Source organism: Tamandua tetradactyla, chromosome 3, assembly GCF_023851605.1.
Source record: "Tamandua tetradactyla isolate mTamTet1 chromosome 3, mTamTet1.pri, whole genome shotgun sequence".
In the NCBI taxonomy this organism is placed as follows: Eukaryota; Metazoa; Chordata; class Mammalia; order Pilosa; family Myrmecophagidae; genus Tamandua; species Tamandua tetradactyla.
In genome coordinates, this window is record NC_135329.1 from 65506742 (window position 1) to 65528469 (window position 21728).

The 21728-nt window shown below is 37.5% G+C and overlaps 1 protein-coding gene and 1 long non-coding RNA gene across 2 annotated transcripts in view; both read right to left on the reverse strand.

Moving 5' to 3' along the window:
• The window catches only part of ROCK2 (Rho associated coiled-coil containing protein kinase 2), a 206317-nt gene that overhangs the window by 167043 nt on the left and 17546 nt on the right, over positions 1 to 21728 (reverse strand). The window lies entirely within an intron of this gene.
• LOC143677359 (uncharacterized) overlaps positions 1 to 21728 on the reverse strand; it is a 93198-nt gene that overhangs the window by 54142 nt on the left and 17328 nt on the right. The window contains exon 2 of the long non-coding RNA XR_013172524.1: positions 21427 to 21480. This is a non-coding gene — a long non-coding RNA (uncharacterized LOC143677359). The remainder of the gene's footprint in view (positions 1 to 21426; positions 21481 to 21728) is intronic.

A 21728-nucleotide genomic window follows, 5' to 3' on the forward strand; every position in this document is an offset into this window, starting at 1 on the left:
AAACACACAGCGTACCCCAGTCTGGACCAGCTGGACTGGCTGCAAGCCTCCCCAAACCCGTGAGTTCCCCAAGCCGCGGTGGCTGGCGCCCGGTGCCCCTCCCCCACAGGTGGCTTCCCAGAGGGAAAGGAAAGAGACTCTAAACCTGGTCAAGGCAGAGGTCGCTCATTAGGCTCACAGAAAAAGAGGAAAGGGGAGAAAACAGAGGCTTTAGTGGCTGTCTCTTTACGGAGAATTGGCAGCCTCCAGATTCAGCGGCGGGACTTCTCGGGCTGCAACTGCCCCAGGCATAGGCAGAAACAGGCTGCTTTCAGGGCTGTCTCCCACCTGAGCCTTCCCCAGGAGAGAGGTGAAGCCCAACTCAGGTGGAATCCCTCCCTCAAGGAATGCAGACCCCAGGGCTTGGCAATTTGAAGCCATTAAAACCAGCCTACAACCTCTCCTCCATCTCCACCACGCCCCCAGCAGGGAGAGAGAGTCTTCCAAAGTTAAAAGTACCGCAACATCTTTTGCTGGTGCAACCTGCAGGCAGACACGTCACATACTGGGCAGGATAAGAAAAATAGAACCCAGACACTTCACAGGAAATTCTTTTAACCTGCTGGGTCTCACCCTCAGGGAAAACTGACGCAGGTGACTCCTTCCCCCTGATAGGAGGCCAGTTTAGTCCAGGAAAACCTGGCTGGATTCTATAATACCTACGTAGACCCTCCTAAGGGTGAGGAGGGAAAAGGCACTATACAGGCAGGGCAAGAAACAAGAAAACAAGAACTGAAAAATTATCCTCTGTTAAACAAAACCTAAGCTAGAGGTCCAGAAAAACCTGACCTGAAGGTCAAAGAACAGACAGACAACAAATTCATTTAGCAAGAAAACCCTAGGTAAGAGAAGTGAAAACAATCACCAGAATAAACTAATTAAGGTAATTAAATGTCTAGACGCCAGCAAAAAATAACAAATCACACCAGGAAAATTGAAGATATGGCCCAGTCAAAGGAACAAACCAATAGTTCAAATGAGATAGAAGAGTTGAAACAACTAATTCAGAATATACGAACAGACATGGAAAACCTCATCGAAAACCAAATCAATGAATTGAGGGAGGATATGAAGAAGGCAAGGAACAAACAAAAAGAAGAAATGGAAAGTCTGAAAAAACAAATCACGGAACTCATGGGGATGAAAGATACAGTAGAAGAGATGAAAAAAAAAAACAACGGAAGCCTACAATGGTAGATTTCAAGAGACAGAGGTTAGGATTAGTGAACTGGAGGATGGAACATCTGAAATCCGACAAGATACAGAAACTATAGGGAAAAAAATGGAAAAATATGAGCAGGGACTCAGGGAACTGAATGATAATATGAAGCGCACAAATATACGTGTTGTGGGGGTCCCAGAAGGAGAAGAGAAGGGAAAAGGAGGATAAAAACTAATGGAAGAAATTATCACTGAAAATTTCCCAACTCTTATGAAAGACCTAAAATTACAGATCCAAGAAGTACAGCATACCCCAAAGAGAATAGATCCAAATAGACGTTCTCCAAGACACTTACTAGTCAGAATGTCAGAGGTCAAAGAGAAAGAGAGGATCTTGAATGCAGCAAGAGAAAAGCAAAAAATGTTTATTTGGTACAAAATTTATATTTTGACTAGTGCATTTCCTAATATAACTTACACTGATAGCTTGACTGAACACCATAAGTACTTGGAATCTCAGGTAGGACATGAGATTTTGTTGGTTTGTCCAGAGTGATGCCCCGATGAATCCCAGAGTGATTTGATCAGTGAGTGGAAAAGTATTTGCAAAGCCCCCTTCAGGGAATGGTGAGAATGGGGGGAAACTCAACTTCCCCAAGTTGAATTCTTGATATTCTCACAAGCAGTGTGGACAACCAAAGGCTGAGCCCCCAGTCTTGGGGTCTGTTCATATGAAACTTAACCCCACAAAGGATAGGTCAAGTCTACTTAAAATTTAGGCCTAAGAGTCATCCCTAAGAGAGCCTCTTTTGTTGCTCAGATGTGGCCTCTCTCTCCAGCCAACACAACAAGTAATCTCACCACCCTCCCCCTGTCTCTGTGGGACATGACTCCCCGGGGTATGGACCTTCCTGGCAATGTGGGACAGAAATCCTAGAATGAGTTGAGACTCAGCATCAAGGGACTGAGAAAACCTTCTCGACCAAAAGAGGGAAGAGGGAAATGAGACAAAGTGGTAATGGCTGAGAGACTCCAGAGTCGAGAGGTTATCCTGGAGGTTATTCTTACGCACTGAGTAGATATCACCTTGTTATTCAAGATGTAATGGAGAGGCTGGAGGCAACTGCCTGAAAATGCACAGCTGTGTTCCAGTAGCCATAATTCTTGAGGATGATTGCATAATGATATAGCTTTCACAATGTGACTGTGTGATTGTGAAAACCTTGTGTCTGATGCTCCTTTTATCTACCTTGTCAACAGACGAGTAGAACATATGGAATAAAAAATAAATAATAGGAGAACAAATGTTAAAATAAATTTAGTTTGAAATGCTAGTGATCAGTGAAAGCGAGGGGTAAGGGGTATGCTATGTATATTCTTTTTTTTCTGTTTTTGTTTTATTTCTTTTTCTGTTGTCTTTTTATTTCTTTTTCTGAATTGATGCAAATATTCTAAGAAATGATGAATACGCAACTATGTGATGATACTGAGAATTACTGATTATATATGTAGAACAGAATGATCATATGTTAATGTTTTTGCTTGTTATTGTTTTCTAATTAATAAATTTTTTTTTAATTTTTAATGTAAAGCTTTTATTGTTATTTCAGATTAAATTAAATATTGTTAAATATCTAATTTAAATTCTAATATGGTAAATGTTGATAGGTATAACCCAAATAAACAAAAGCTCTTTGGGAAAAAAAAAAAGAAAGGAATGAGCTATCAAGCCACATAACAACACAGATGAACCTAAAATGCACTGTGCTAAGTGAAAGGGCTACATACTATATGATTTCATTTACATTACATTCTGGAATAGGAAAAATAAAGAGAAAGCAAACAGATCAGTGGTCAGCAGGGGTACAAGGGTTAGTAGAGGTGAAGCATAGAAAGAAATTATTAGAGTGGTAAAACTATTCTGCATGGTATCTGTAATGGCGGTGTATTAGCTACAGTTTTCTAGAGAAACAGAATTAGCAGGAGATATATGTAAACATAAAATTTATAAAAGTGTCTCACGTATCCATGGGGATATAGAGTCTAAGGTCTGTAGAGCAGGCTGAGAGCTGGCACCTCCAATAAAGGTCCTCAATGAACTCACAGGAGAGGTTGGCTGGGCAACCTCGGAGATGTAAGAGTCCAAGATCTGTAGGGCAAGCCACAAGCTGGCAGCAGTAACAATTCTAAATAGTAGCTTTAGCAATTCTAAAGCTACTATACGTGCAAGGTCCTCAACAAACCCTCAGGAGAGGCCGGCTGCCTGAAGTAGGAAGAGTGATTGTCTCTTCTGAATCTTTTTTAAAAGCCTTCTAGTAATTAGACTAAGCATCATTCATTGCAGAAGACACTTCCCTTAGCTGATAACAAATGCAGTCAACTGTGGATGCAGCCAATGTGGTCATGATTTAAGTCCATGAAATGTCCTCACAGCAACAGACAGGCCAGTGCTTGCCCAACCAGACAACCAGGCACCACCACCTTGCCAAGCTGACACATGAACCTGACCATGACAGGTAGATATACTACACCATATATCTGTCAAAATTCATAGGTCTTTATGCAATTTTTTTAAAGTTCATTTAGGATGCCAGGGGATCACAAGATGGAATACAGAATATGACAAAACAGTGTAGTTGTATTACAAATATATGAAACACCCTCTCTGAAGAGGATGGGGAGAAAAAGTGCTGAGCTAAAGTCACTCTGGAAATGAGTAGAGTCTATAAGACTAAAGGCAAAAGCCCTATAGTCTAGTTGATAAAGTTGTTTTCCCTCAGGGGTTCGGGTTAACAATTCTAAAGTTACTATATGTACAAACTGGAACTGAGAAAATAGATGGCAGATGGTGAGAGCCGTATTTCTCACTGTTGGAATGGGAGGATACAGACAAGCAAGAGTGAATGCTAGAATAATACATGTAGTAATGGATTCACTGGTGAATCCTATAACAAACTTAAGGCAGAAATAACACCGATTCTACACAATTTCCAGAAAATTGAACAGAATATACTACGCAATTCATTGCATGAGGCTAGCACTACCTGATAAAAAAACAGACAAAAACACTGCAGACCTCCTAAACATAGACATAAAAATTGTTAACATTTTAGCAAATCACAGGGTGTATGGGTAGTTCAGTGGTAGAATTCTCTAGCCATACGGGAGACCCAGATTCAATTCCCAGCCCATGCACTCAAACAAACAAACAAAAAAGTACAGCAAATGGTGCTGCAATAGCAGGATAATTATATGGAAAAGAATGAAATGTGACCCCCACTGCACAGCATACAAATAATAATAAAATTTAAAAATTGTAAGAAGTTAGCAAATCAATCCAACAACTTATAAAAAGGTTGGAACATTGTGACCAAGTGAGGTAATACCAGGAATGCAAGACTGATTTAACATTCAAAAATCTATCAGTTGGATGAGCCTTGAGGATATAATGCTAGTGAAATAAGCCAGACACACAAGGACAGATACACTATGACTCCACTTTGTTTTATGACCATGGTAATGGTAACACTAGAGAATTCTAATACAGAATATAGAGGACTTAGAGATACTATAGAAGCTAGAGATTGGTGAACAGTTAGCTAATAAGGTTGAACTCAAATGTAAGAGAATAGATAAAAGTGAAAGTGGTTCTCTAGTAGGTCTATAAGTAATATTACCATATTGAAGATGAACATGATTGAAAGAGATTGTATAGACCTGCGTGTCCTACTGATTAACATTAAAAATATAAATAAGTTCTTGAAAGAACTACTTCAAAGGTATGATTTGTGTACAAAGTGTGTTTAAGTCCAGGGTACAGGGGGAAAATTGTTATTGCATGCTATGGGCTATCTTTAACAGGAAAACACCAGCAGTAGGACAGCAACAGTAGGAGTAAATAATGGGGGAGGGACAAGAGTTAAGGGGAGGTTTCCTATTTGGTGAGGGGGTGTTTACTGATTATCTTCTTCTTCGGTAGAAAGAAATTATCTAAAATTGAGAGTGTTGATGGACTGTGAACTTTGGCCATTATACATGACACCTAATGAATGCAGGTGGCTGAAGGATGCACTGAGAAGTAGAATACCGAATGATAATGTATACATAATATTGTGCCGCTACAAAAAGGAATGAAGTCATGAGGCACACAAAGATGTAAATGCAGCTGTGGGACATCTGGCAAGGTAAAATAAGCCAGAAACTAAAGAATAATTATTGTATGGTCTCCTTCAGAAAATGCTTATAAGAAAACAGGGGCCTAGACTGCAAACTCTTATAGCAGACACATTTAGTCTGGAGTGGTAATTAGTATTTCTGGATTTCAAGAGGCTGTTATATATATACATAACCTGGTACCAAGAGATAAGAACGAAGCCAATCAGGTTGGGACTAAGGTAATTCAGAACACAGGCGTAAGGAAGACATTGTCTATATTTTAGAACCACACCTACTCATTGAGACCAAAGGGAGAAAGGCTTATTTTGTCCAGAACCTAAATTTTCAGTAGCACATAATCTAACTCAACCTGTCTGGATACCTCACTTGAACAACTGAAACACAGGGAGCCCAGAATAAGAATGAGGGCCTTTAATCCTGTATAAGTTTAATGTAATGCCTGGATACATCCTAGAATATGTTACACAGATAATCAAAAAGTATTGGCAAAGTCCCTTGAGGGATGGGAGAAAAACTATGGAACTATTAAACTTTACCATCAGGGAATCCCTGATACTGTGTCAAACATTAGGGACACCCAAATCAATAGGTCAAGCCCTTGATCTTGAGGCTTACTCTTGCGAAGCTTCTGTAGGCAGCAGAGAAGCTTAGCCCACCTACAGGTATACCTAAGCATTATTTCTGGAGGACCTCTTTTGTTACTTAGATGTGGGCTCACTCTCTTTTTTTTTTTTTTAATTTTTTTTTATTAATCAAAAAAAAGAAAAGAAATTAACACAACATTTGGAAATCATTCCATTCTACACATGCACTCAGTAATTCTTAGTATCATCACATAGATGTATGATCATCATTTCTTAGTACATTTGCATCAATTTAGGAAAAGAACTAGCAAAACAGCAGAAAAAGATATAGAATGTTAATATAGAGAAGAGAATTAAAATAATAATACTAATAAAAAATAAATATATATAAAAAAAGGAAAAAGAAAAAAACAAAAACAAAAGATACAAACAAACAAACAAAAAACTATATTTCAGGTGCAGCTTCATTCAGTGTTCCAACATAGTTACATTACACTTAGGTATTATTGTGCTGTCCATTTTTGAGTTTTTGTATCTAGTCCTGTTGCACAGTCTGTATCACTTCAGCTCCAATTACCCATTATCTTACTCTGTTTCTAATTCCTACTGGTCTCTGTTACCAATGATGTATTCCAAGTTGATTCTCGAATGTTGGTTCACATCAGTGGGACCTTACAGTATTTGTCCTTTAGTTTTTGGCTAGACTCACTCAGCATAATGTTCTCTAGGTCCATCCATGTTATTCCATGCTTCATAAGTTTAGTCTGTCTTAAAGCTGCATAATATTCCATCGTAGGTATATGCCACAGTTTGTTTAGCCACTCGTCTGTTGATGGACATTTTGGCTGTTTCCATCTCTTTGCAATTGTAGATAATACTGCTATAAACACTGGTGTGCAAATGTCCGTCTGTGTCTTTGCCCTTAAGTCCTTTGACTTTGCCCTTAAGTCCTTTGAGTAGATACCTAGCAGTGGTATTGCTGGGTCGTAATCCATTCTGCCAGTCTATGTCTTTTGATTGGGAAATTCAGTCCATTAACTTTTAGTGTTATTACTGTTTGGATAATATTTTCCTCTACCATTTTGCCTTTTGTATTATATATATCATATCTGATTTTCCTTCTTTCTACACTTTACTCCATACCTCTCTCTTCTGTCTTTTCGTATCTGACTCTAGTGCTCCCTTTAGTATTTCTTGCAGAGCTGGTCTCTTGGTCACAAATTCTCTCAGTGACTTTTTGTCTATAAATGTTTTAATTTCTCCTTCCTTTTTTAAGGACAATTTTGCTGGATATAGAAGTCTTGGTTGGCAGTTTTTCTCTTTTAGTAATTTAAATATATCATCCCACTGTCTTCTAGCTTCCATGGTTTCTGCTGAGAAATCTACACATAGTCTTATTGGGTTTCCCTTGTATGTGATGGATTGTTTTTCTCTTGCTGCTTTCAAGATCCTCTCTTTCTCTTTGACCTCTGACATTCTAACTAGTAAGTGTCTTGGAGAACGCCTATTTGGGTCTATTCTCTTTGGGGTGCGCTGTGCTTCTTGGATCTGTAAATTTAGGTCTTTCATAAGAGTTGGGAAACTTTCAGTGATAATTTCTTCCATTAGTTTTTCTCCTCCTTTTCCCTTCTCTTCTCCTTCTGGGACACCCACAACACGTATATTTGTGCGCTTCATATTGTCATTCAGTTCCCTGAAACTCTGCTCAAGTTTTTCCATTCTTTTCCCTATTGTTTCTGTTTCTTTTTGGAATTCAGATGTTCCATCCTCCAGTTCACTAATTGTAGCTTCTGTCTCTTTAGATCTACCATTGTAGGTATCCATTGTTTTTTCCATTTTTTCTTCTTTGTCCTTCACTCCCATAAGTTCTGTGATTTGTTTTTTTCAGATTTTCTATTTCTTCTTTTTGTTCAGCCCATGTCTTCTTCATGTCCTCCCTCAATTTATTGATTTGGTTTTTGAAGAGTTTTTCCATTTCTGCTCGTATATTCAGCATTAGTTGTCTCAGCTCCTGTATCTCATTTGAACTATTGGTTTGTTCCTTTGACTGGGCCATATCTTCAATTTTCCGAGCGTCATCCATTATTTTCTGCTGGTGTCTGGGCATTTGATCAGATTTCCCTGGGTGTGGGACCCGGCTGGTTGAAAGGTTTTTCTGTGAAATCTCTGGGCTCTGTTTTTCTTTTCCTGCCCAGTAGGTGGCGCTCGTCTGTCTGCGGGTCCCACCAGTAAAAGATGCTGTGGCTCCTTTAACTTGCCAATCCGAATCTCGCAGTCGGCCCAGGAAACCGCGCGTGGAGGGGGGGGGTCGCCGGCCGCCGCGGCTTGGGGGAGTGCCGGTCCAAATTGCCCAGCTGGCCCGAGACGCCAAGCGTGGCGGGAGGGCCCCACTATCCAACGTTCCCAGTCAGACCGGGGAGCCACGTGTGTGGAGGGGACCCCAGCCGCCAGCCGCCCCGGCCGGGAAAACGCACGCCCCTCGGGTATCTCACCGCAGCGGATGCTCCCTGCCCGTTCAGCCGTTCCAGAATGGGGTACGCTGTCTTTTTGGTCTCTGTCGTGGCTCCGGGAGCTGTTTCGTATTGTTTCTGTTTCTTTTGTTGCTGTTCTGGAGGAGGAACTAAGACCCGCGCGTCTTACTAAGCCGCCATCTTCTCCGGAAGTCTGGGCTCACTCTCTTAAACCCAACTCTGCAAGTGAAATCATTGCCCTTCCCCTTACATGGACATGACATCTAGCGGTAAAAGTCTCTCAGGCAGCATGGGAGATGACTCCCAGGGATTAGTCTGGCCCTGGCACCGTAGGATGAACAATTCCATCCTGACCAAAAGGGGGAAAAAAAGCGTAACTAAGAGAGTTCAAAAAGAGTTGAAAGGCTACTCTGGAGACCACTTATATGCAAGCTTCAGTTAGACACTGCTACCTATCAAAATTTGCCAAACCCCAACCAAAACCATTCCAACCAATCCTAAAGACCACCTAGGGCAATATATAAGATTCTACAAAGGTTCCATGTACCTTTCCACTTGAAAGAGAAACCCTGAACTTCACTGGCCCTCTTGAATCAAGGTATCTTTGCCTGAATGTCTTAGATTGGACATTCATATAGACTTGTTTTAATTAGGACAATTTCATGGCTTTAGAACTATAAGCTAGCAACTTATTAAATTCCCCCTTATAAAAGCTGTTCTGTTTCTGGTATATTGCATTCTGGCAGCTAGCAAACTAGAACACAGGGTAACTTTCCAGAAATCTACAACCTCCAGATGGGTTCCTGGGTCAGATTAGTTCAGAAACCTAGAGGACCCAGCCTCTCCAGATTATCAGCTAGTTCCATCTCCCTACCCCATGTTACTGATAGCCCCTTCCAACATGAAAAAGTTATAATGGCCATAGCCCAAATACTCCCAAAAACAGGAATAGAAAGTCAAAGGTGATGATGGAGTTATACAGAAGGTAGTGTTTAACAAACAAGAATGATTGCTGAATCATTAAATTGATATTTCTTTTAGTCTCCAGTATCTTAGGACAGCTAGAAGTAAAAACCTAAAATTGTGGAACTGTAACCCATACCAAACTCTGAAATCTGTTCTACAACTAACTGTTGTACTGTGCTTTGAAATTTATTGATTTTTTTGTATATATGTTATTTTTCACAAAAAAAGAGGAAAAAAGTCAACTGTGATGATAAAAGAATATTTATTCCTTCTAGCCTCCTATGTTCTGGAGCAGCTAGAAGGAAAAATCTGAGATGATGATATGTAGCCCAGGACAAACTCTGGGATCTTTCCTGTAACTATTTGTTGAGTGCTTTAAAAACCACTGCTTTTTTATTTCTTTGCTTTGTATATTTGTCATATTACACAATGAAAAAAGTGAAAAAACAAGTCAATAAGAAGAAAAACCCAATTCAAAAAAATGGGCAAAAGACTTAAAAACTTCACTGAAAATAGATGACAAAAAGGAGAAAAGGAAAACAATGACATGAAAGAATATTCTATAACATTGATTGTTAGAGAAATTCAAGTCAACCACAATGAAATGGAGTGACACCTATTCGAATTACTAAAACTGAAAAGACTGACTATAATAAGTGTCTGGCAAGACTATGGATCAACTCCAAAACACTGTTGGAGAGAATATAAAATGTTACCCCTGTTTCTGCAAAAGAATTTAACAATTTCTTAACTAAACATCCACCAAATACATGATCCAACCATTCCACTACCCAAAAAATATGACAGCAATGTCCTTATAAAGATCTGCACATGACTCCCTTCCAACATGGAAAAGTTAGAATGGGCATAGTCCAAATACCCCTTAAGAGTAGGAGAAAGATCAAAGATGATCGTGGAATTATACAAAGAAGGTAGTGTTTAATAAATGAGTATGACTGCTGAATCATTATATTGATATTTCTCAGAGTCTCCAGTACCTTGAGTACCTAGAAGTAAATACCTAAAATTATGGAACTGTAACCCATACCAAACTCTGAAATCTGTTCTACAACTAATTGCTGTGATGTACTATGAAATATATTGCTTTTTTGTATTTATGATATTTTTCACAAAAAAAGAAAAAACTGGAGGAGTGTAACAGAGAAGATAGGATTTAACAAATGAGTATGACTGCTGAATCATTATACTGACATTTCTGTTGGTTTCCAGTGCCTTGGAGCAGCTAGAAGAAAAAATGAAAAATCGTGGAACTGTAACCCATACCATACTTTAAAATCTGTTCTATAACTACTTGCTAAAATGTACTTCAATATGCAACTATGTGATACTGTGAATTACTGATTATACATGTAAAATGGAATGATCAAAAGTTAAAATGTTTGTGTTTGTTTGGTGTTTTTTATAAAATTAAACAAAATAATATCCATATACTCTAATGCAGCTAAAGATAAGCCAAAAGAGTGTTATTCAATTTAATTGTATTGACTGCTTTGCAATTGGAGGATTTTTTTTCTCCTACTTCCCAAAAATAACCTCAAGGCATGTCCTGGTGGACTGACTCAAGTGCCCCACAAAAAGCATGTTCAGGTCCCAACCTCTGGTTCTGTGGGTATGAATGCATTTATAAGTAAGACCTTTGAAGATGTTATTAGTAAAGGTGCATCCAGAACCTGAATGAAGGTGGGCCTTAATCCAATATAGCTGACAGCCTTATAAGCAAAGGAAATTGGAAAGAGAAGCCTCTGGGAGCTGCCAAAGCTATAAGTCATAGGAGCCTGGTAGAGAAAGATGCTGTCATATGCAGTGTCATGTGATGGAAAAGCCAAGGAACCCCAAAGATTGCCAGCCAACCAGCCAGCCAGAAGATACAGACACTGGAGGGAAGCAAATCTTCTAGACTCTGAAACCATGAGCCAATAAATTCCCATTGTTAAGCCAATCCATTGTACGTATTTGGTTTAGCAACTGTGAAACTAAAACAGCATGCATCTCACAAGAGAATAAGGAAAATAATAAGGAAAACATTGTTCATATCTCTGAACTTAAATTTTTATCTTAAGAAAATTACCTCTCCATTTACTACAAAGAGCTAGGAAAAGAAAGAAGTCTTTGCTTCTAGAATTAAATGATATAATCAAAGACAAATAAAATAGGTAAATTTTAAACGTATATAGATCGATACAAATTAAAAACCTCAGAAATATTCCATAGCTCAAAGGTTTGAATATAAACTACTTTTTAAAACATATTTAATAAGACTTTAAGTATTATTTGGAATTATCATACCTAGAGAACTTTACTGTTTCTATTTTAATTTAAAGTTATAAAACTATAGAGATATAGTTCCAATATATTTTCTTCTATTATAGAAACATATTTAAAATAGCAGCTCAGGGCTCAAGTGTAAGTGTTGAAAGGAACAAGTTACATGGCCTTTTATGACCCAGCCCTGGAAGTCACACAACAAACTTCCACCATACTCTACTGGTCAAAGCAATCACAAAACCCAGCCTAGATACAAGGAAAGGAAAAACAACCTTCTACCTTTCAGTGGGAATGGTGTCAACATATTTGTGACCATGTCTTAAAACTATCACAATTTCAAAAAATTAAGTGGTTTCTCCATAGGTACTTGAAAACATACGCAAGGGAGGAGGGGGAAGAGGGAGATAATAGTTGTAATATGCGGGAAAAAGCACTACAGTTGGCAGTTCAGAGAGTTACGTGTAAAGGTTGATTCTGTCATTCACTAGATATATGAATTTATCCAGTACCTATGAGCAGTTATAATTCTCATTTTACAGACAAGAAAACCAACACCATGGGCCTCACTGGGCAATTCTGTTGATTCACTAAGAGCAGATTTGCAAATCTTTTATAAATTCTAAGGAATTAGAGAGACATAATTTGAAATTAATAGTATGCAATAATTTCATCTAAAGAAAAATTTTTCTTGAAATAATCCCTTGACTATGAGTGTAGACAAAATGTTTTTATTCTCCTTTGCAACTGCAGGTATTAAAATAACATACATGCCTGCCATGGGACTAAATACTACAATAACACATACTAAGTATTTTGTCAGAATCAAGCTATTTCACAAATTTGTATAAATTCAGGTATTCTATTGTTTAGTATCAGAAGTAGGCATACCAATTCTGCAAGGAAAATCATCACACCCCACCCCACCCCACTACATGGGTCATGACATTCAGGGATGAAATTCTCCTTGGTAGCATGGGATATGACTCTCAGGGATGAGCTTAGCTTTGGCACCATGGGATCAGCAATGCCTTCCTGACCTTAAGGGGAAAATGAAGCATAACAAATAAGGTATCAGTGGCTGAGAGTTCAAATAGAGTCAAGAGGCTACTCTGGAGGCTAATCTTATGCAGCTCCAGCTAGATATTACTAATTACCACAGTTTACCAAAACTATTACTGTTAACCCTAAAGAACACCTAGGGCTCTGTCTGAGATTCTACAAAAGTTTCATATACTAAGATTATTTTCCAGAAACCTACAACCTCCAGATGGGTTCCCAGGCCAGATAAATCCTGAATCCCAGTGAGGCCAACCTCTCTAAGACTATCAACTAGTTCCATCCCCCATCCCATATTATTGACACCCTTTCCAACATGAAAAAATTAGAATGTGCATAGCCCAAATACCCCTAGTGATTGGGAGAAGGAGTTATAAGAAAGAAGCTAGGTTTTAACAAATGAGTATGACTGCTGAATTATTATATTGATTTTTTTTTTTAGAGTCTAGTGTCTTGCAGCAGCTAGAAGTTAAAAACAAAACTGTGGAATAGTAACCCATACCAAACTCTGAAATCTGTTCTATAACCACTTTTACACTGTACTTTAAAATGTATTGCTTTTTCGTACATATGTCACTAAAAAATATTTTGTAAAACTTCTCAACAGAAAGGGGGATGAGAGATATGAGACAAAATAAAGTGTCATTAGGGTTGAGAGATTTCAGAGTCGAGAGGTTATTCTGGAGGTTATTCTTACACATTATATAGATATCCCCTTTTTAGTTTATGGAGTATTAGAGAGGCTAGACGGGAGTGCCTGAAGCTGTAGAGCTGTGTTCCAGTAGCCATCTTTTTTGAAGATGATTGTATAATGATATAGCTTTCACAATGTGACTATGTGATTGTTAAAAACCTTGTGTCTACAGTATGGACAGATGAGTAAAAAATATGGATAAAAATAAACAAATAATAGGGGGAACTAAAGTTAAAATTAATTGAGTAGATTGAAATTCTAGTTGTCAATGAAAGGGAGTGGTAAGGGGTATGGCATGCATGGGTTTTTTTTTTTTCTTTCTTTTTCTGGAGAGATGCAAATGTTGAAAAAAATGATCATGGTGATGAATACACAACGATGTGATGATTTGTGAGCCATTGGTTGTAACCATGTCAAGAATGTTCATATAAGAATGACTATATGTCAAGAATGTTGGTATGTAGGTTCATTGTTTATAATAAAAATATTTTAAATACATATATATTTTTAAAAGCATATAATAATGATAATTACTATTATTAAAACCTAACTTTTGTTGAAGGCTTACTATGTGCTTTAATTGGCTTCAATTTAATCTTAACTTTATAAATGAAGTACTATCATTATTATCAACTCCATTTTACTGACAGATCAGAGGTTAATTCACAAAATGACATAAAAAGAACTGGATATAAACCCAACTATGACTCTACAGCCTGAGTCCTTTACCACTGTTCTACTATCTTTGTTAAATGAGAAGTACTTTTATGAAGTAAGTGCTAATAAAAGAAATGGTCATTATAAATATTAGGAGGAGGGCTCCTGGGAGATTCTGCATTTTGATGATACATCATGATAGTTAAAAATTTTAAATTCCATAAACAATAGGGTAATTCCATGCTTATATTCCGAATAACACAAACTATTTCACTACTGCTGGTTATTATGCAACAATATCTACATTTCAATAAGCTAATGACTTGAACCTCTATAACATTTATCACCAACATTTAAAAACTGTCCATATAATGAACACCCTTTTTACAAATACATACATATATAAGAGTATGATGAAGCTTTTTATTTCTTTTAATCCAATATCGGTTTTTTAATCATAACTTTCAAATTTATTTGCAGATTATTAATCTGCATCCATATTCAAATATTACACAAAAGCTTAAAGGGCTTACAAATAATACATGATCATTAGATAATGTACTGTTTCTTGAATTGTCCATCATACTATAGACCATACAGAGCTAAATACTTTCTCTATTTATAAACAACAACAAAAACCCACCATATTCTCCTTAGGAAAAGAGTGAACAGAGTTAACCTGAAGAGGGATTTTAGAGTAAATAAGTTCATAGTCACTGATTTAACAAAAAGTCTGAAATTTGAGATTGTTTTAATGGTAAAACATTTAATATTATTAATCACTTTTCTAAGTTATCCATCCAGCTTGTCCAAAAATAACAGCTATCAATTTTTCACAGAGGTTAAGGTTTTACTCTAGAAAATAAACATGATAATGAGAAAAGAACACTATCTTAGAAATCTAAAGACACAGATTCTTTTCTAGTTCTCCCATTTATTATCTGTATTACCCTAGGCTTAGCCTTTCCAAATCTCAGTTTCCTCCTGTTTTAGTTTGCAAGCTGCCAGAATACGATACCAGAACTGGAACAGCTTTTTAAAAGGGGAATTTAATAAGTTACAACTTAACAGTTCTAAACCTATAAAAATGTCCAAATTAAGGCATCTGGGGAAAGATACCTTAATTCTGTCTGGAACACCTCTTTCAGCTAGGAAGTCACATGGCTAGCATCTCCTGGTCCCTTGTTCCTGGGCTCCGTTGCTTTCAGCCTCTGCTCCTATGGTAGTTTCTTATTCTGCTTCTCTAGGGTTGGCCTTCATCTCTTAGCTTCCTTTGGCTCTCTCCAGGTTCTGGCTTAATTAACATCTTATGAGGATGTCTGCTGGGCTCCAAGCTCCTCCAAACATCCATGTCTCTGTTCTCCAAGTGTCAGTACCCGTGTCAACTCTGCTCTTGACGTTTTTGTTGGTTACATCATTTCCTAACTGTTTCCTCTTTTAAAGAACTCCAGTAAACTAATCAAGAACCACCTGGAACCTGGAAAGTCACCTCTCCAACTATCAAAAGGTCACACCGACAACTGGGTGTCCCACCTCTCTATGGAGATAACTTAAGCAAGTTTCTGCCCTATAGTGTCGAATTGGGATTAAAAGAAAGGACTGCCTCCACAAGAGGGAGGCACAAGAATGAGGATCAAAGCATGGCTTTTCTGGAGAACATGATATTTTCAAACCAACACAACTCCTTATCCATATCCATCTGCTTTACATATTTCACAAACTATTATATGAAGTAACATACAAAAATGCTCAACAGAATATTAAATCTAAAAAATTTCCTAAATCATATGGGTTTAATGTTACAGGATAAGTAAAACCTCCACTGCAAGAACTGATTGAGATTATGCTGTTCAAAATATGTTTTCACTTTAATATGACTTTAAGGCAGACAGGTAACAGGTTTCTCACAGTTTGCAAACAATGGGCAACCAACTGTGCTCTACCCAGAAAGGGTCATAAGATTTCAGATATGTTTGAAACCATATTTTAATTCACAAGTATTACCATATACAGAATATTTTTAAAGATGTTATTTTGATGCCACTTAAAAGTGCAAAAGATATCTAACAAATTTGTAAATCACTTACTTCAGAACAGTGCCTGGCATGTCTTACTAACATTATTATAGCTATTAACAATAACTTTAATGGTATAATATAAAACCTCCATTCAATATGCTAGTTTCAAGTATCTATAACTTAAAATATCATTTCTTATATCTATTTATTTTCAGTAGTTTAAAGAAGTTTTATTACCATTTTCCTTTAGCCAACTATTTTATCTACTCTTCTCACATAGAAATGCTCACAAAAATTATGAGTTCATACCAGCAGCCTCTTACTTGAACATTTCTCTGAGGAAATCGTCTTTTGAGCTTTATAAACCAACGATCTAGTTTCTAAAAAACATAACTGTAAAAACATATTTGTCTTCTCCATCCAGAATATGACTTCAAATTAAATTCAAGTGAAGGAGTTTTCTGTGTATTACATAATCAGAAATATTTGGGGAGGTGGCAATTTTATTCTAAGCAGAAGGATCTGCACATCAAAAAAGCCTGGAGATGGAAGGAGAATGATGCAGCTTCAAACAAAAGTTATTTAATATGGGTGGAATTTGGGAAGCAGAGGAGGAGAAAGTGACAAGAGACAGAACTGGAGAAATCTAAAGTGAGATCATAAACAGTATGGTGAAAAATAATTAGCATTCTGAACTTCTTCCTATATGGATGGAAAATTAGTCATTCAAGTACTTTAAGGGATAGGATTTGCATTTTATAATAAGTAGTCTGTCTGGAGACAAAAAAAAATGGACAGGAGGCTAGATATGCTGAGTAAAGAACACCAGGCAACAGAGTTTTTTTTAAAAAAAAGAGATAATGGGAGGTTGAAGCAGCAAAACAGCAGTCGAATGGGAGATAAGAGAGTCATTTTTAGGAGGTAACATCAACAGAACCTGGTGACTGACTGAATGTGAAGCCAAGGATGATAGAGATACAGATTTCTGGCTTGATCTAAACTCCATGGACAGTAGAAACAATCACTAAGCCTAATATTACAGAAAATGAAGCAGATATGAAAGCAAAAGGAAGAAACTAATTTGGTTTCAGACATGTTGATCTTTAAGTGTCTAGGTACATCCAAGTAGAGATGCGTAGTAGCTGTCTAGACGAGTGGACCTGAAAAAGCAGATGTTAAGATTTCAGAAGGAAAAATGGAAATCATCAACATACTGAATAAAATCCTGGAAATAGACACAAGCTCAAGAAGTAATTGGAGAATGTTTTTTAAAAAGGGGGGGGGGAAGGGGGAACAGAAAAAATAAATAAATAAGCAAGGAGTATAATAGCAGAGGAAGAGAATGCAGGAAAGGAGCCTAAGGAGAAGCAGCCAGAGGTGCTCACTAAACAGTCACAGAAGACAACATTCTGTTAAGTGTCATTCTGAATATTCAAGGGGATGGTGGTTTTAGCAGCAAGGAAGTCAGGATGACCTTGGAGCAAGCAGTTCTGGTTGCTCTACATTCCTGACAGCTCTTGCAGCAACCATGAATTCGCAGTACTACTAATTTGGGTGGTTGTTTGACTTTTCTAGATTAGCTCAACAAACAGCTTCTGTGTAAGTCACATGGCAGAGACAAATTGATCCAGAATCCTGGTCTTGCCAGATGCATATGATGGAAATTCAATAGGGCAAGGAAAAAAATTCTGGCAAGGGGTTTGAAGTGATGGACAATGGATTATTCTTGCCTGCTTATAAAGGAAGTATTTGATGGATAAAGGTGTCAAGGAACTGCAGATCTCAAAAGCATAAATGAATACCTCCAGTCAAAGGATAAGAGTCAGGAGAGGATGTTTCAATTTATGATTGCAACAGTGAAGCTGATTTCAGGTAAGGATGACTTTCAGAGTAATTCCACTGTAGTAAATGAATGAATCAAGTAAAGGCAAAGATCACTGGAGAGGAGGTAGTTAGGAAACTGTGAAACCATGGCATTAGGCAATGGTCACATAAACACTGAATTCACCTGGAATGGTGGCACAATCTTATGAGAAAAGACAGACTGTGAGCCAGGTACCTATATTTTTAATGAACAAAAGGATATGACCAAAAAAGAGGTCTACAGATTATGGCCATGAGGAAAGACAGACGATGTATAAACCAACTACATAAGGGTCAATAACAGCAATTTTAACAAAAAGGTTTTTTTTCTTACCATATGATTATTCCATTCTTGTTATATAATCAGTAACTACCAATATCATCACATATTTGTAAATTCATCATCATGATCATTTCCTAGAACATTTGCATCAATTCAGAAAAAGAAATAAAAAGAAAACAGAAAAAAAATTCATACATACCATACCCCTTCATCACTAGCATTTCAATCTACTGAATTTATTTTAACATTTGTTCCTGTTTATTTATTTATTTTTAATCCATATGTTTTTATTCATCTGTCCATACCATAGATAAAAGGAGCATCAGATTCAAGGTTTTCACAATCACAGTCACACTGCAAAAGCTATATCATTATACAATCATCTTCAAGAAGCATGGATACTGGAACACAGCTCTACATTTTCAAGCAGTCCCCTCCAACCTCTCCATTACGCCTTACCTAAACAGGTGATATCTATTTACTGCGTAAGAATAACCTCCAGGATAACCTCTCGACTCTGGAATCTCTCAGTCATTGACACTTTATTTTGTCTCATTTCTCTTTTCCCCCTTTTGGTAGAGGTTTTCTCAATTCCTTGATGCTGAGTCTCAACTCATTCTAGGATTTCTGTCCCACATTGTCAGGAAGGTCCACAACCCTGGGAGTCATGTCCCACGTAGAGAGGGGGAGGGCAGTGAGTTTGCTTGTCATGTTAGCTGAGAGAGAGGCCACATCAGAGCAACAGAAGAGGTTCTCTAGGGGGTGACTCTTAGGCCTAACTTTAAGTAGGCTTAGCCTATCCTTTGTGGGGTTAAATTTCATATGAACAAACCCCAAGACTGGGGGCTCAGCCTATTGCTTTGGTTGTCCCCACTGCTTGTGAGAATATCAAGAATTCTCCAGTTGGGGACATTGAATTTTTCTCACCATTCCCCCAAGGGGACTTTACAAATACTTTTTTATTCACTGTTCAAATCACTCTGAGATTTATCGGGGCATCACTCTGGACAAATGTTTTATAGGAAACTGCAGTGCAAGGTGAGAACTAAAGACACACTCATTTCCTATTCTGATATAAAGAACATATAAGCGCTACTAAAGAGGGATGTAAAGGAAACAAAAATGTCCTCAGAGGAAAGACAGGTATTAGCTCAGAACAAGAAAAATGTAACATTTAGTAAGGAATTTGAAGAAGCAAGTGACTGTGTTGTTACCTTAGGACAAAGGAGAAGATGCCAAAATGCAAAGAGAAGGGCGGGCAAAAGTGGCTCAGTGGCAGAGGTCTCCCCTGCTGTGCCAGAGACCAGGGTTCTATTCTCGGTACCTGCCCATGCCAAAAAAAAAAAAAAAAGAGAGAGAGAGAGAGAAAGAGAAAAAATTGCAAAGAGAAACCTTAGAAAGGGATGGGAAGAATGGGTGGGGCGACAAGAGTGAGAAGAAATGCCTACAAGGCCTTCTATCTCGGGAAGAAAAAGACCATAATGAAGTGAGATTTGGTGGCTTAGTCACAGGAAGGTGGCCAAGAAGATGGGTCCCAAGAGTTCTCTACAAGAGAAATATATCAGGCTCTCAGGAAATCAGCCAGTGCTTGGAATTACTACAGTTAGATACAAGTCTGTTCCAGGTCTAAAAGACACACCTCTTTGGAAGGAGCAAAATGAAGTTTAGATGAATTGTACTGGCTTAATGATACATGTTAAGACCAGCAGACAAAAGCCCCAGTGGTTAGTTAGTCTTGGTCTGTAAGAGTTAAGGAAGAAACTTACCATCTATCTCAGATTGTATAAATCAACATTTGTCCTTGATCACAAGTAACACCCAGTTTTGAGCTTTGCTATGTGTCACAATACCTAGGAAGGTGTGATGAAGAATATCTTATTAACCAAAGACATTTCTCCATCTTTCTCCCTCTAAACCTAGTTTCCTCTTTTGTAAAATGAAGATGAATTACAACCATTACCATCCAGTTACAGCAAAAAAAAAAAAAAAAAAAAGAAGAAGAAGAAGAAGAGCAGCAAGCCTTACAGGTACAATCGCAGTTGGGAATTCTGACTAACCATTCAATAAAGTTTCCTAAATGCATGTTAAGTGCCAGGCTCTGTGCTAGATACTGGAAGAGACATGAATACCACATGTCAGAGCCCTACAGCAGCTTCTGCTGTGGAATAAACATAGACAGGTAAATCAGTAATACACAAACAATCAGAATACAATATGGGAGTTATATATAAAATACTCTGATAGCAAAAAAGAGGGGGCAAGGGGTGAGTAAGAAATAGAGAAGATTTCATACAGAAAATGAATTTAAGGTGGTCTTAAAGACTGAAACCTAGAAAAGAATATCAACAGTTGCTTAATCCCATTAGTATTCACACACAATGTTAAAATGCAAATAAAAACAAAAGGAAAGTGCAGCACTGGCTCAGTGGCAGAATTCTTGCCTGCCGTGATGGAGACCGGGTTCGATTTCCAGGAAAAAAACAAAAGGAGATACTGGGTTTTTTCACCTATCAGACTGGCAAATAATGTAAAAGGCTGATGCTACTCAGCCTACCAAATATATGGAACTACATGTATTCTCATCACTAATGAGAGTTCAACTTTCTATGGTCTTTTAAAAAGGCAGCTGAATTTTGGAATTTTACATTAAATTTAATTCCATTTCTAAAAATAATTTACAAAAGTACTCACATATGTGCACAAAAAATAGTTACAAAGATTGTTCACTGCAGCAATGTTGGTGACAGAAAGAAAAAACAAACAACCTAAATGTCTATCAATATTAGAATAAAATAAATCATGGCAAATCCAGACAACGGACTATTCTACAGTCCTTAAAAAGAAGTAGGTATATTATAAGTTCTGACTGGTAAGAGCTCCAAAATAAATGAACAAGGGAAGTAAAGAACAACTTTACTATGATATGGTATAACTGCACTTTGAGGGGAAAAAGTGGCCACATTTTTATTTGCATGGAGAAAAAAGCAATTATACTACAATGTTTTATACACAGAGAAAAAGGCAGTGATACACTGTTGTATTATAAAGTTGCTGCCTCAGGAGAATGCAATCAAGGAAAGATGGGTAAGAAAAAAATTTATATATACCTCTGCAATATTTCATTTTTAATGTATACATGTAATATTTTTGCAATTTAAAAAATGAAACTTACTTTATTTTGGTTTTGGTTTTGTTTTTGTAAGGTGAGAAACCAGAGAAGGCATTCCTGGTAGATAGGAAAAAGGACAAAATAATAAGGTAAATTCAGGCATCAATGAAAGAAGAATTTTCTCTTTTTCTGATCCTGCCTCAATCCCTGTTTTTCACACATCTCTGAGGCAAAGACGCTCCTGTCCCCCAGGGTCAGTTAGCTAATGCTGCCAGAATGCAATACACCAGAAATGGATTGGCTTTTACAAAAGGGATTTATTATGTTTCAAGTTACAGTTCTAAGGCCATGAGAATGTTCAAATT